We start from the raw sequence: 13,779 nt of genomic DNA on the forward strand, positions 1-13,779 counted from the left end.
CCGTCTTTTTAGATAGGTGTTCAATTTTTTTAGATTCATCTAAATATCTAATATTACAAATGTTATCACTTTAGATACTTTGACTCATACCGCTAAAAGACACATGTCACGTTCTTATAATTATAAAATTTTTATTTAAAATTAAAAAATTAAAATATTATTATGTTTAAAATTAATAATTTTTTTAAAAACTTTAAAAATATTCCAAAACTTTTAAACCATAATTTCAACTTCATAACTTACTATGGTCGTCGTCCTTTTCTGTCAATGAATCTCCACTTGACCTCACACCTACTCGACGACCCATAACCCCATAAAAAATCACCAGAACAAGAGTCAATCAACATGTGTATCTAATGAACCCAATGCTACAAATCGGGATCCTGCTAGGGTTAGAGATTTAAATATTTTAGAGATTTGAGGTTTTTTTATAATTTGAGAGAAATTATAATTATTTTTTAAATATAATATTTTTTTTATTTTTTTAAAATAAAAATGATCAAAAATAACATAATATGATACATGTCACGTATCAAAGTTTTTTAAAGGACGTTACAACCGAGTACCTGAAGTAATATTTATAATGTTAGACATTTGAATGAATTAAAAAATATTTAAACACTTATTTAAGAAAGCGATATAATTTAAACACTTATTTTTTTTAATTAAACCCACTTTAAAATTATCGATGAAGTTTAAATATATTCTTTAATTTAGTGAAATTCTTGAAATAATAATATAATCGCTCAAAAAATAACTACTCAATATGAGATAAAAGATTAAATTATACAAAATTTTATTTACTTACTTTAAGAAATAAACTTAATTTTTTAATACATTAAACGTGCTTAACTTTTCATATTAAAAAAATTCTATAGTAGTTAGAAATAATAATATAATTGCTCAAAAATAACTACTCAATATGAGATAAAAGATTAAATTATACAAAATTTTATTTCATAACAGAATTTAATCATGAAGTAGTATTTTTCATCTGTTTGACTGAAAAGAAACTTTTGTTTCTTCTGATTTTCTATACAACAGAATATCGAAGAATGGGCAGTCAGTGGCATCGGATAAGGACAATACCTGTCCCTGGATATCTTCGAGAGGTTCAGACGATATGGAAGAAGCGGAAAATACGTGGAAAATAAACAATACGATGGGTATAACTTTTCGGGATAAGAAGAAGGTGTTTGTTGATAAAGTAGTCAAGTTGAATAAGGAGAGAAAGAGGAGGAATGGGAATTAAGTCTCGCTTCGCTTGAAGGTAATTGTATCTTTAATTAATGTTTGAGCTGGTAATAATTTCTTGGAATGTAAGGGGGTTGGGCAGAAAGGAGAAGGGTAGAGCAGTGAGAAGATTGATTGGTGAGAATAAGCTGACTATTATTTTCATTCAGGAATCGAAATTGGAGTCAATGAGGCCGACATTATTGAGAAAGATTGGGGAGAAGTATTTACGGGGAGTGGTAGTAGTGTCTTCGATTGGTACATTAGGGGATTTGATAAGCCTGTGGGATGAGAATGTATTTATTTTAAAGCAACAACATATCCATAGAAGGTTTATTACGATTCGGGGAGAAGATAAGGAAGCAGGTGTTCAAGGTTTTTTTATAATTGTTTATGGGTCGTCTGTCGAGTCCGAAAAAGAAGACTTTCTTATGGAACTTATGGTTTTCATTGGGCAACTATATGTTCCTTTCTGTATAGGGGGCTTTAATGTGTTTCTGAATCGTGAGGAGAAAATTGGGGTGTCACAGAATAGATATTCGATGCAGTTGTTCATCGATTTTATGATGCAGGTAAATTTGATTGATTTACCGTTATTGGGTAGTCGCTTTACGTGGAGTAATAATAGAGAAGCTTCTATAGAGATTAGATTGGATCGATTCCTTCTAGACTGTCAGTTTACTGCAGTTTTTCTAAATCTATCGCAACACTTACTCCCAAAATCGCTGTATGATCATAGTGCTATTATGTTGGAGAATAGAGGGTATGATTGGGGTCCAAAGCCCTTTATATTTTTTCAATTATTTGCTCGAGGAGGAAGGGTTTCAAGAAATGATGGAGAAAGAGATAGAGAATACACATATAGGGATAAGGGAAAAAAAGGTGTTATGGGCATTCTCAAAAAGATAAAAAAGTCAATAAAGGGGTGGTCTAGCAATGATTATTCAAAGCAAACGAGGTCGATTCTAGAGTTGGAAAAAAAGTTGCATGAGATGGAGGTGGCTTTACAACAGGGGACTGTGGTGGCTTCAAGGGAAGAAATGCTTAAAGCAAGAAGGGATTTGTGGGATCTGTACAGAAAGGAAGAGCAAATTTGGTTTCAAAAATCTCGAGTAAAATGGATTAAAGACGGGGATAGGAACTCGAATTATTTTTATCAAAGCGTTGCGAATAGGGGGAGAATTAACACAATTAAGTACTTAAGAAAATATGGCAGTTTGATTTCAGAACCAAAGTAGATAAAAAACACAATCTGAGATTTTTTCAAAGCTGCCTACAATCAAAAGAACACCCTAGATGTGGCGTCAATTGACTTAAATTTAGCTAGGATCTTGAAAGATCAGAGAAGCTTGTTGGAAAGACCCTTCTCGGAGGAGGGGGTTTGGGAGGCTATTGCGTAGACAGATAGTAGTAAAGTGTCAGGTCCTTACAGTTTAAGTATGGGCTTCTTCTAGAATTTTTGGCCCAAATTAAAGCCCGAAATAATGAGATTCTTCAACGATTTTTTATAGGGGAAAACCGGGATAATGGAATAAATCATTCCTTTATTACGCTCATTCCTAATAAGTTGAATCTGGAGGGGTTAGACGATTACAAGCTGATAAGCCTTGTGGGGGCTCTTTATAAAATGTTATCAAAGGTGCTCTCTAGGAGGTTAAGAGGGTGTATCAATGATGTAGTAGGGTCATCGCAGTTTGTTTTCATCCCGGGTCGACATATTATGTATTATTCTTTCTTGGCAAATGAAGGTATAGACCACTGGAGGAGGAAAAAACTTAAAGGAGTGGCGTTTAAAGTAGATTTCAAGAGGGCTATGATTGTGTCAATTGGGGGATGTTGTTAAAGATTATGAAGAAGATGTAATTTGGTATGAGGTGGTGCTCATGGATATTGAAGTGCACTTCGACGGCCTCTTTCTCTATTTTAGTCAACGGATCTCCGACGGAAGAGTTTAGGATTTATAGAGGGCTTCGACAAGGGTGTTTATTGTCCCTATTGTTATTTAATATGGTCGGGGAAGTGCTAAATTTGATGATGTCTAAGGCAGTAAAATTGGGGCTTTTTCGCGGATTTGAAATCGTGAAGGTAGGGAATTATTTCATGTTATCACATCTAGAGTTTGCAGATGATATGCTAATCTTCTACAATGCCTCTTTGGGTCAGCTGAAGATTGTTAGTAGAGTGCTTCGCATTTTTGAGTTAATGTTGGGGCTGCAGTTGAATTTGGGGAAAACAGTATTGTTGGAATTAACACGGAAGAGTTTGTTATGAAGGAATGGGCAGACGAATTTGGGTGTTCTACGGGGGAGTTCCCAATTGAGTATATGGGTCTGCCTCTCGGTGCGAGGAAGAATTTAAATGTGCTATAGGAGCCGATAGTTCAAAGATTCTACAAAAAATTAGCAGGGTGGAAAGCGACTTCCTTGTCTCTAGATGGGAGAGTGGTGCTAGTGAAAGCAATGCCTAGCTCATTGCCCATTTATTATCTGTCAATTTTCAGAATTTCAGCTCAGGTCTTCAAGACTTGAAGAAGCTAAATTTGATCATGGCCAAGTTTTTGTATTGAGAGCCAGAAGAGAAGAAGAAGATTCATTGGGTTAAATGGTCAACTGTGTGTCTTTCTAAACATTTAGGAGGCCTTGGTATTTCAAATATGAATTTACTGAATAAAATACTCCTTGGGAAATGGGCTTAGAAATTTACGACGGAGAAGGACCCTTGGTGGAAAAGATTAGTGTGTAGCAAGTGTAATGTAGACCCAAGAGCGATTCAGATTGAACTTATAGCAACGAATAGAGCATCCTGGATTTGTGTTGAAAACATTTTGATATTTCGATATAACAAATTAAGTTAAATGAATTTTAAGATTTTCCAAAAAGATTTTCTAAGTATATTCGATATAATTATACGAATATCAAAATATTACTCCAAATCTTTCAAATGTCATTTTTAATCTTTAATCAAGTGTAAAATTAAGTTTTAATCTTAAAATAATTTCAAAACGATTTTACAAAATATTTCGAACCATTTCAAAGCCAAAAATTCCAGATTGCTCAGAGGGAACCGATTCCCCCCAAGGGGTACCGATTCCCCCCTGAATGGTTTGGCTCCGAGAATTCCAGTATGCTCGGAGGGAACCGATTCCCCCCAGGGGGTACCGATTCCCCCCACTGTTCAACGGTCGAAATATTTGAATTTTACACTTAGGGAACCGATTCCCCCTATGGGGTACCGATTCCCCCCACGCTCCAAGCTGTTTTATTAATTGATTTCACACTAAAACGGCTATATTATCTTCATTAATGATCCCCAACGTTCAGAAGTGATTCAAGGTGTATTTAATCAAGCTTAGAAGCCATTGATAAAAAAACAAGAAACATCAAGCAACTAGAATCAAGAGAGAATCAAAGAGAAAACATCAAACCTCAAGTTTGAGATTTTCAAGCCTATTTTTCATTCAGTATTCATTTTGCTTTCAAGAACACTTATTGTGCTCAATTGTATTCATTATTGAGTGTTTTTTTCTTTGTTATAGAATTGTTCAAACAATCTACCTTGTGAGGATTTCCTTGTAAGTTTGCAAATTTGTATTATTCTCTTTGGGAGAGAGTGTTCTCAAGAATTAAGGGTATAATTTTTGAGGGTTTGTAAGGTTACTCTTTGTCCTCAAAAAGAAAGACAAATTAGTGAATTTGTGGAAAATCCTTAGTGTCGATAGCTAAGGTAGTGGACGTACTCTTTGATTGAGAAAGTCGAACCACTCTAAATCGCTGTGCAATTTCTTTCAATTTTCTGCAAAAGCTTCCACAACAAATTTTATTGCCAATTCACCCCCCCTCTTGGCCGATTCCGTCAATCAATTAACTCAATAATTGGCATCAGAGCCTAACTCATTTGAAGGTTTAATTGCCTCTTGAGTCGATTCGGGAAGAGTTACATCGATAATCAAAGTCATCAATGGCCTCTACTTCAAACTTCGACTCCGGTCTCGATTTGATGCCCGTCAACAAGCCTCTTTTCTTCAATGGGGATAATTATGCCTATTGGAAAAATAGGATGATGTACTTCATTCAAGCAAGTGACATGGGAGCATGAAATGTTGTAGAAGAAGGATACTTCAAGCCTCTCACTCATCCAAGATTATGGAGTGAATGAGAGACAAAAATGTTCCAGCTCAACTCCAAAGCCATCCATATCATATTTTGTGCTCTTGGACCAGATGAATACGGAAGAGTTTCATCTTGTACAACTGCCAAAGAAATATGGGACAAACTTCAAGTCACTCATGAAGGTACCGATGAGGTAAAGAAATCTAAAATTAGTATTCTAACGCATAGCTATGAAAATTTCAGGATGAAACCAAATGAAGATATCAAAGCTATGATGGATAGATTCTCAACGATTGTCAATGGTCTCAAATCATATGGAGAGATCATTTCAAATGAAAAGCTTGTGAGGAAGTTAGTCTACTCCCTCCCAAAATCGTGGCAATCAAAGAAGACGACAATCATCGAGTCTAAGGATCTAACGTCCTTAACTCTTGAAGAGCTAATTGGTTCACTCCTCATTCATGAAATGATGTTTGAAGATGAGGTGGACCTTGATAAGATTGAAAAGACACCAAAGGAGAAGGAGAAGAAGAAAAACATTGGAGTTGCTCTCAAATCCACAAAAAATGAGAGTGATTCGGATGAAGATGACGATGACAAGGAAATGACATTGTTTGCCAAACGGTTCAAAAAAATGATGATTCCTTACCGAGAAAGAAAATTCAAACGAAATGAAGGCCTCAAAAATGAACCAAAAGAGAAGGACCCGATTATTTGCTATGAATGCAAAAAGCCGGGGCATGTCAAATATGATTGTCTACAATTGAAGAGAAAGGGTCAATCAAAGAATAAGCACAAGGCTCATATGGCTACATGGAGCGATGAAGAAGGTTCCGATGAAGAGGAACAAGAAGTAGCAAATTTGTGCTTGATGGCATTCGGGGAAGATTCTAAGGTAACCTCTAACTCATCTGATTTTGATGATTTATCCTATGATGAGTTATTATAGGAATATAATGGGTTGGCTTCGGATTATGAGAAATTATTTTTAAAATATAAAAATGATGTTTCAAAATTGAAAAATGAAAATAAACTCATATCCAAAACCAACAACGATCTTGAAAGTAAAATCAAAGATTTGCAAATCAAACTAGAAGAGTTTGAAAAGAAAAATTTGGATTTACAAAATTTACTTTCAAAGGTCAATGATGATCATCAAAAGAAAATTGATGATCTTAAAACTTCTTTTGATAAAGTTGGAACAAAACGTTTTGAAAATGGAGAAAATTCAAAATCCAACTTTGTTAGAAAAAGTTTTAAAAACTACAATCATAGAGGTCCCCAAAGAACCTCTAATGGAAAAATCATTAGAAGTATATGGGTTCCTAAAGAGCTCATTACTACTAAAGATAAGGATATCCTACACAAATGGATACCTAAGGAGACTAGGATTTTTGGAAACTAATGAATATGGACCCAAAAGAATTTGGGTACCAAAAAATTAGAAATTAATCTATGTTTGTAGGAAAAGGAGCATTGCTACAAGGCACGGGAAACAAATCCAAATTCATGGTACCTTGATAGTGGATGCTCAAGACATATGACCAGAGACAAAAATCGGTTCATTGAGCTTAACGCCAAAAATAGAGGAGAAGTGACTTTTGGTGATGATTCAAAAGGTCACATTGAAGGTATTGGTACTATTAGTAATACCTCTTCCATACAAATTAAGAATGTTTTATATGTGAATGGATTAAAGCATAATCTATTGAGTATTAGTCAATTTTGTGATAAGGGATTCAATGTCATGTTTGATATTAATGGTTGTAAAGTCATTGGCATTGCATCTAATCAGATTATGCTTGTTGGTCATAGAATAGGAAACATATACATGGTGCATTTAGATTCTATTGATATGACTAATTTGTGCCTAATTGCTAAGGATGAACACGATAGTTGGTTATGGCATAGGAGACTAGGACATGCTAGTACGAGTGTTTTGCAACGGCTAATTCAAGGTGATTTAGTTCGAGGGTTGCCTAAGCTTAAATTTGATAATGATAAAATCTGTGATGCTTGTGCTAAAGGAAAACAAAAGCGAGTTTCTTTTAAATCCATTAATGACGTATCAACTAGTAGAGTATTACAATTGATCCATATAGATCTTTTTGGGCCAACTAGGACTACTAGCTTGGGTGGAAAACAATATGCATTTGTCTTGGTAGATGACTATTCTAGATATACTTGGGTTCTATTATTAAGTACTAAAGATGAAGCATTAGAACAATTCATCACATTTTCAAAAGTAATCCAAAATGATAAAGGTTACTCTATAACTAGTGTTAGGAGTGATCATGGCACTGAATTTGAAAATCTTGGATTTACTGAGTTTTGTAATTCTAATGGTATTAGTCACAATTTTTCAGCACCTAGAACCCCTCAACAAAATGGAGTTATTGAGAGGAAAAATTGAACTTTAGAAGAAATGGCTAGAACCATGCTTTGTGAAAATAATTTGCCAAAATATTTTTGGGCGGAAGCCACAAATACTGCTTGTTATGTTGTAAATCGAGTAATGATTAGGCCTATTTTAAAGAAAACTCCATATGAAATATTCAAAAATAAAAAGCCTAACATTAGCTATTTTCATCCTTTTGGATGTAAATGTTTTGTTTTAAGCAACGGTAAAGAAAACCTTGGCAAATTTGATGCTAAAAGTGATGAAGGAATTTTTTTGGGTTATTCCTTAAATTCTAAAGCTTATCGAGTATTTAATAAAAGAACTTTAGTTGTAGAAGAGTCTATACATGTTGTTTTCGATGATAATCCCCTTTCGAGGAAGGATTCTTGTGTGAATGATGATGTAGGTATTATAAATACAAATGAAGTTAGACATGACGTTGAAAAACCATCATCAAAGGAAGAAACAAAAGATGAGGTAACTCATGATCCTCTTGAGAATCCAACCATTGAAGAAAGGGAAGTATCTTATCCAAGAGAGTACAACTATGTCAATGATGGTGAGATTATAGGTGATCCATCCAAAGGGGTAACAACTCGATCTTCTCTTAGAAATATTTGTAATTATGTTGCATTTATTTCATTCATAGAGCCTAAGAATATTAAAGAATCATTAAAAGATGAACATTGAATTATGGCTATGCAAGAAGAATTAAATCAATTTGAGAGAAGTAAAGTATGGACATTAGTTGAAAGGCCTAGTAATAAATCTACTGTAGGTACTAGATGGGTATTTAGGAATAAGCTTGATGAGAGTGGTAATATAGTGAGAAACAAGGCTAGACTTGTTGCTCAAGGGTATACTCAAGAAGAGGGCATAGACTATGATGAAACATACGCTCCCATAGCTAGGATGGAAGCAATTAGAATGTTATTAGCATTTGCATGTTTTTATGAATTTAAATTATATCAAATGGATGTTAAAAGTGCATTTTTAAATGGTTTTATAAAGGAAGAAGTGTATGTGGAACAACATCCAGGTTTTGAAGATTCAAAATTTCCGGATCATGTTCTTAGATTGACAAAAGCGCTTTATGGTTTAAAACAATCTCATAGAGCTTGGTATGAAATATTGTCAAACTTTTTAATTGAAAAAGGTTTTTCAAAAGGGAAGGTTGACACTACATTGTTTTTAAAGCATAAAGGTAAAGATTTATTAGTAGTTCAAATTTATGTTGATGATATAATATTTGGTTCTACTAATGATGTTCTTTGCCAAGAATTTTCTAAGCTAATGCAAAGTGAGTTTGAGATGAGCATGATGGGGGATATCTCATTTTTCTTGGGACTCCAAATCAAGCAAAGAATAGATGGCATCTTCATCAATCAAGCTAAGTACGTCAAAGATATGCTCAAAAAGTTTGGACTGGAAAATGGCAAACCTCATGACACTCCAATGAGCTCTTCAACAAAGCTTGACTTAGATGAAGGAGGTAAATGTGTAGATATTAAATTATATTGGTCAATGATTGGCTCTTTGCTTTATCTAACTGCAAGTAGACTGGACATTATGTTTAGTGTTTGCTTATGTGCTAGATTTTAATCATGTCCTAAGGAATCACATTTACTATCTGTTAAGAGAATCTTTAGATACCTTAAAGACACTCCTAGTTTAGGACTTTGGTATCCTAGAGACTCTAGCTTTAGTTTGCATTCCTTTTCTGATGCAGATTATGGAGGATGCAAATTAGATGGGAAAAACACCTCTGGTACTTGCCAATTCATTGGAAATATGCTGATTTCTTGGTTTTCAAAGAAACAAATTGTGTTGCATTATCTACCACTGAAGCCGAATACATTTCAGCTGGTAGTTATTGTGCACAAGTTTTATAGATGAAACAACAACTTTTTGATTATGGAATTGAAGTAGGTACCATTCCTATCAAGTGTGACAATACTAGTGCTATTTGTCTCACTAAAAATCCCATCCAACACTCTAGAACTAAGCACATTGAAATAAGACATCACTTCATTAGAGACCATGTCACTAAGGAAGATGCAGTTCTAGAATTTGTTAATACTTTGCACCAATTAGCGGATATCTTTACAAAACCTTTAGACAAGGAAAGATTTTGGACACTTAGGAGAGAATTAGGTTTGACCAATCTATCTTCACTTAGTGTTTAAAATAATTTTAGCATTTTTTTAGACTAAATGAAAAATGCTTAGAATAGTAATTTTTTGATTGCATTCATTGTTATTAGTTAGGGGGAGTTTATGATTCTTGATGAATATTAACTTTATGTTCAAATATAGTTTAAAGATTAATTTGATTGTTTGAACATGATTAATTTTTCATTGTCCGATTAATTCTCAATATATGAGTTGTCAATACCACTAGAGAAAGTTAATTCAGCATTTTGTGTGTTAAAAATCGGATTTTAGCATTTTGGTACAGAGGGAATCGATACCCTCATGAGGGAACCGATTCCCCCTTTGAAGGGAAACCGATTCCCCCTAGGGGAATCGATACCCCCCTGGGGTTCTGGAATTTAACACGGGTAGAACACCCAAAAATCCTAAAACCCTTTTCTTTCTCTCATTGTCGATGTTCTTCCCCTCTACTCTCTCAAATCTCCATTTTGCCTCGAATCAACGATTTTAATCGGAATTCACTTCAAATATCATCTTCTAAACTTGCTAGCATCATTAAAATTGTGCAAACAACATCAAAATCCACTCAATCTCATCTTTCAAGGTAAATTTTTCTAAACTCTCTATTTCATTGATTTTGAACATAGGACTAGTTTTAATTAGTTCTAGATAGAAATGGTGATCGGGCATTGATTGTTTAGTGATTAGAAACTAGATATTACAACTAATTTCATAAAAAAACACAAGAATTTTCCAAAAATTTTGAAATTTTTGAAATAAAAAAATATTTTTTTTCAAATTATTGTGTTTTAATTGAATTATGTTGTTGTTATGAAAACTATACATATATTGTTTTTCAAAATCTTGTTTTTCAATAGTTTTCAAAAACTTTGCCCATTAGGATTGATTTAGAGAACCTTGAAATATTGAGGACTCAATTGAGTTTTGGGATTGATTGAATTGCATACATGTGTTTTCTAATTTGCAGGTTATACATTCTATTTCGATTTCCTAAACCATGTCCAATCCTAAACGTGCTAGGTCATCATCTAGTCGCTCACATCGTCAACCAAATCCACCTCCAAATCCTCCTCCTATTCCTGAAATTCCAATTCCTAATCCTAATCCAGTTGATCCCAATTTAACTATCCAAAATTCATGCTTCAATCATCCTGGTCCCAGAAATCATCATTTTTGGTATTATCAATATTTCGACTCTTACAAAATTAGAGAAGAACGTATCCCTTCTCGTCAAGCTATGTTAGATATTAATTTTAAATATCTTCCTCTTTTACAAGAGTGGAAATTCGATAAACTTTGTGACCTTGAACCTATAGTTTACCATCAACTTGTTCGCATCTTTTATTCTAATGCTGTTTGTGTCAAAAACCGAGCTCAAACTGAGACCATAGAAGTTCGTTCCTACCTCCTAGGACAATTCTTACATATTAAATCGGCTTACATAGCCAAGGCATTAGGATTAGATAACGATGGTATTTCAAATGAAAAATAAATTTTAGGTTCTCGTTATAAAAGAAGGGATAGTGCGAGTGTCTTAGACCTTCATGAATGTTTTCTTCACCTAATGATTTCTTGGTGGTTTCGACCATCCGAAGGTCGTCATTCTACTCTTAGAGCCTTGGATCTTTGGTGGTTAAATTGTTTCGAAAATAGTATTAAAATAAACCTACCTCATATCATTTTTGCTGAAATTGTTGAAACCGTAAATCTTGTTCCTAACAAGAAACTCTGTTCATCTCTAGTTTATGGTTGCATTTTGAGTAATCTTTTTACTAAAGCCGGGCTTAGAGTTGGTCTAGATGCCTCCTTTCCTCTAAAGAAACAAATTAATCTTCTTTCCTTAACGAGAGCGGGATGGATAAAGGATAAGGAAATCAGTGAATGGGTTCGATCTTCTTAAAATACTTCGGGAGCTAGTTCTTCACGAGCTCCACCAGAAGCTGACGATGATCCCGAGCTTGAACAGTTAATGCGAGACATCGATGAAGCTGAAGATGAGCCCGAGGAGCAAGCACAACAAATGCATCAAATGCCTCCATATTTTTAATCTTTTATGGAGACATTCGATTTCCGATATGCTACCATGGATTCGCGCTTTACTTCTATAGAGTCTCATTTATCCACAATGGGAGCTCAACAATTAGAAATTCTCTGAGAGATGTGCACAAACAACGCTTCGATGAATGAACGTATTGATGCACTCTCACATGAGATGGCTGCTATGTGAGCTCGTTTTCCTCCTCCCGATCCGGATGTTTGATTCTGTGTTTAGCTTTAGAACTTTGAACTAAAAGATTATTGTTTCAACATTTTGAATATTTTGGAATGTTTGATTTTGTGGATTGTTAGACTTTGGATTTGTTTGGATGTTTAAATTTATATATTTGGTTTAGTTAAATTTATTGCATCATTTACATCATGTTAGATATATGACCAATTTTGCCATATCACATTGTTTATGAATATTGATTATGAAACTAATGGCTAATGTTTCTCTTGATTGTGATCTTAGCAGCTTAAACTATAATCAAATTGGCTAAATGATTTTAAAAACCTTGTTTAAAATCTTTTACGAGTCTTTTTGATTTAACAAAAAGGGGGAGAAGTGTTAAATGTTTTAAATGGGAGAAGTGTTAAAGTAAGGGGAGTAATTTTTCAAAAACGTCGTTTTTGATTTCAAAATCTTAAAATTATTAAAATGTTTTGTTATATCAAAAAGGGGGAGATTGTTGAAAACATTTTGATATTTCGATATAACAAATTAAGTTAAATGAATTTTAAGATTTTCCAAAAAGATGTTCTAAGTATATTCGATATAATTATTCGAATATCAAAATATTACTCCAAATCTTTCAAATGTCATTTTTAATCCTTACTCAAGTGTAAAATTAAGTTTTAATCTTAAAATAATTTCAAAACGATTTTACAAAATATTTCGAACCATTTCAAAGCCAAAAATTCCAGATTGCTCAGAGGGAACCAATTCCCCCTGAATGGTTTGGCTCCGAGAATTCCAGTATGCTCGGAGGGACCCGATTCCCCCCACTGTTCAACGGTCGAAATATTTGAATTTTACACTTAGGGAACCGATTCCCCCTATGGGGTACCGATTCCCCCACGCTCCAAGCTGTTTTATTAATTGATTTCACACTAAAACGACTATATTATCTTCATTAATGATCCCCAACGTTCAGAAGTGGTTCAAGGTGTATTTAAGCAAGCTTAGAAACCATTGATCAAAAACAAGAAACATCAAGCAACTAGAATCAAGAGAGAATCAAAGAGAAAGCATCAAACCTCAAGTTTGAGCATTTCAAGCCTATTTTTCATTCAATATTCATTTTGCTTTCAAGAACACTTATTGTGCTCAATTGTATTCATTCTTCAGTGTTTTTTTCTTTGTTCTAGAATTGTGCAAACAATCTACCTTGTGATGATTTCCTTGTAAGTTTGCAAATTTGTATTGTTCTCTTTGGAAGAGAGTGTTCTCAAGAATTTGGGGTATAATTCTTAAGGGTTTGTAAGGTTACTCTTTTTCCTCAAAAGAAAGACAAATTAGTGAATTTGTGGAAAATCCTTAGTGTGGATAGCTAAGGTAGTGGACGTAGACTTTGATTAAGAAAGTCGAACCACTCTAAATCGTTGTGCAATTTCTTTCAATTTTCTGCAAAAGCTTCTACCAAAATTTTTATTGCCAATTCACCCCCCTTTTGGCCGATTCCGTCAATCGATTAACTCAACAATTTGGAAAGGAATTCTGAACAATTGCGAGAAGGAGGATGAGTTTAGGCAGTGTTTTCAAAATAATTTAAAACTTCATGTTGGGAATAGTGAATCTGTAAGGTTCTGGTTAAACAACTGG

This window comes from Hibiscus syriacus, unplaced genomic scaffold (genome assembly GCF_006381635.1).
Source record: "Hibiscus syriacus cultivar Baekdansim isolate YM2019G1 unplaced genomic scaffold, ASM638163v2 tig00002793_pilon, whole genome shotgun sequence".
Lineage (NCBI taxonomy): Eukaryota > Viridiplantae > Streptophyta > Magnoliopsida > Malvales > Malvaceae > Hibiscus > Hibiscus syriacus.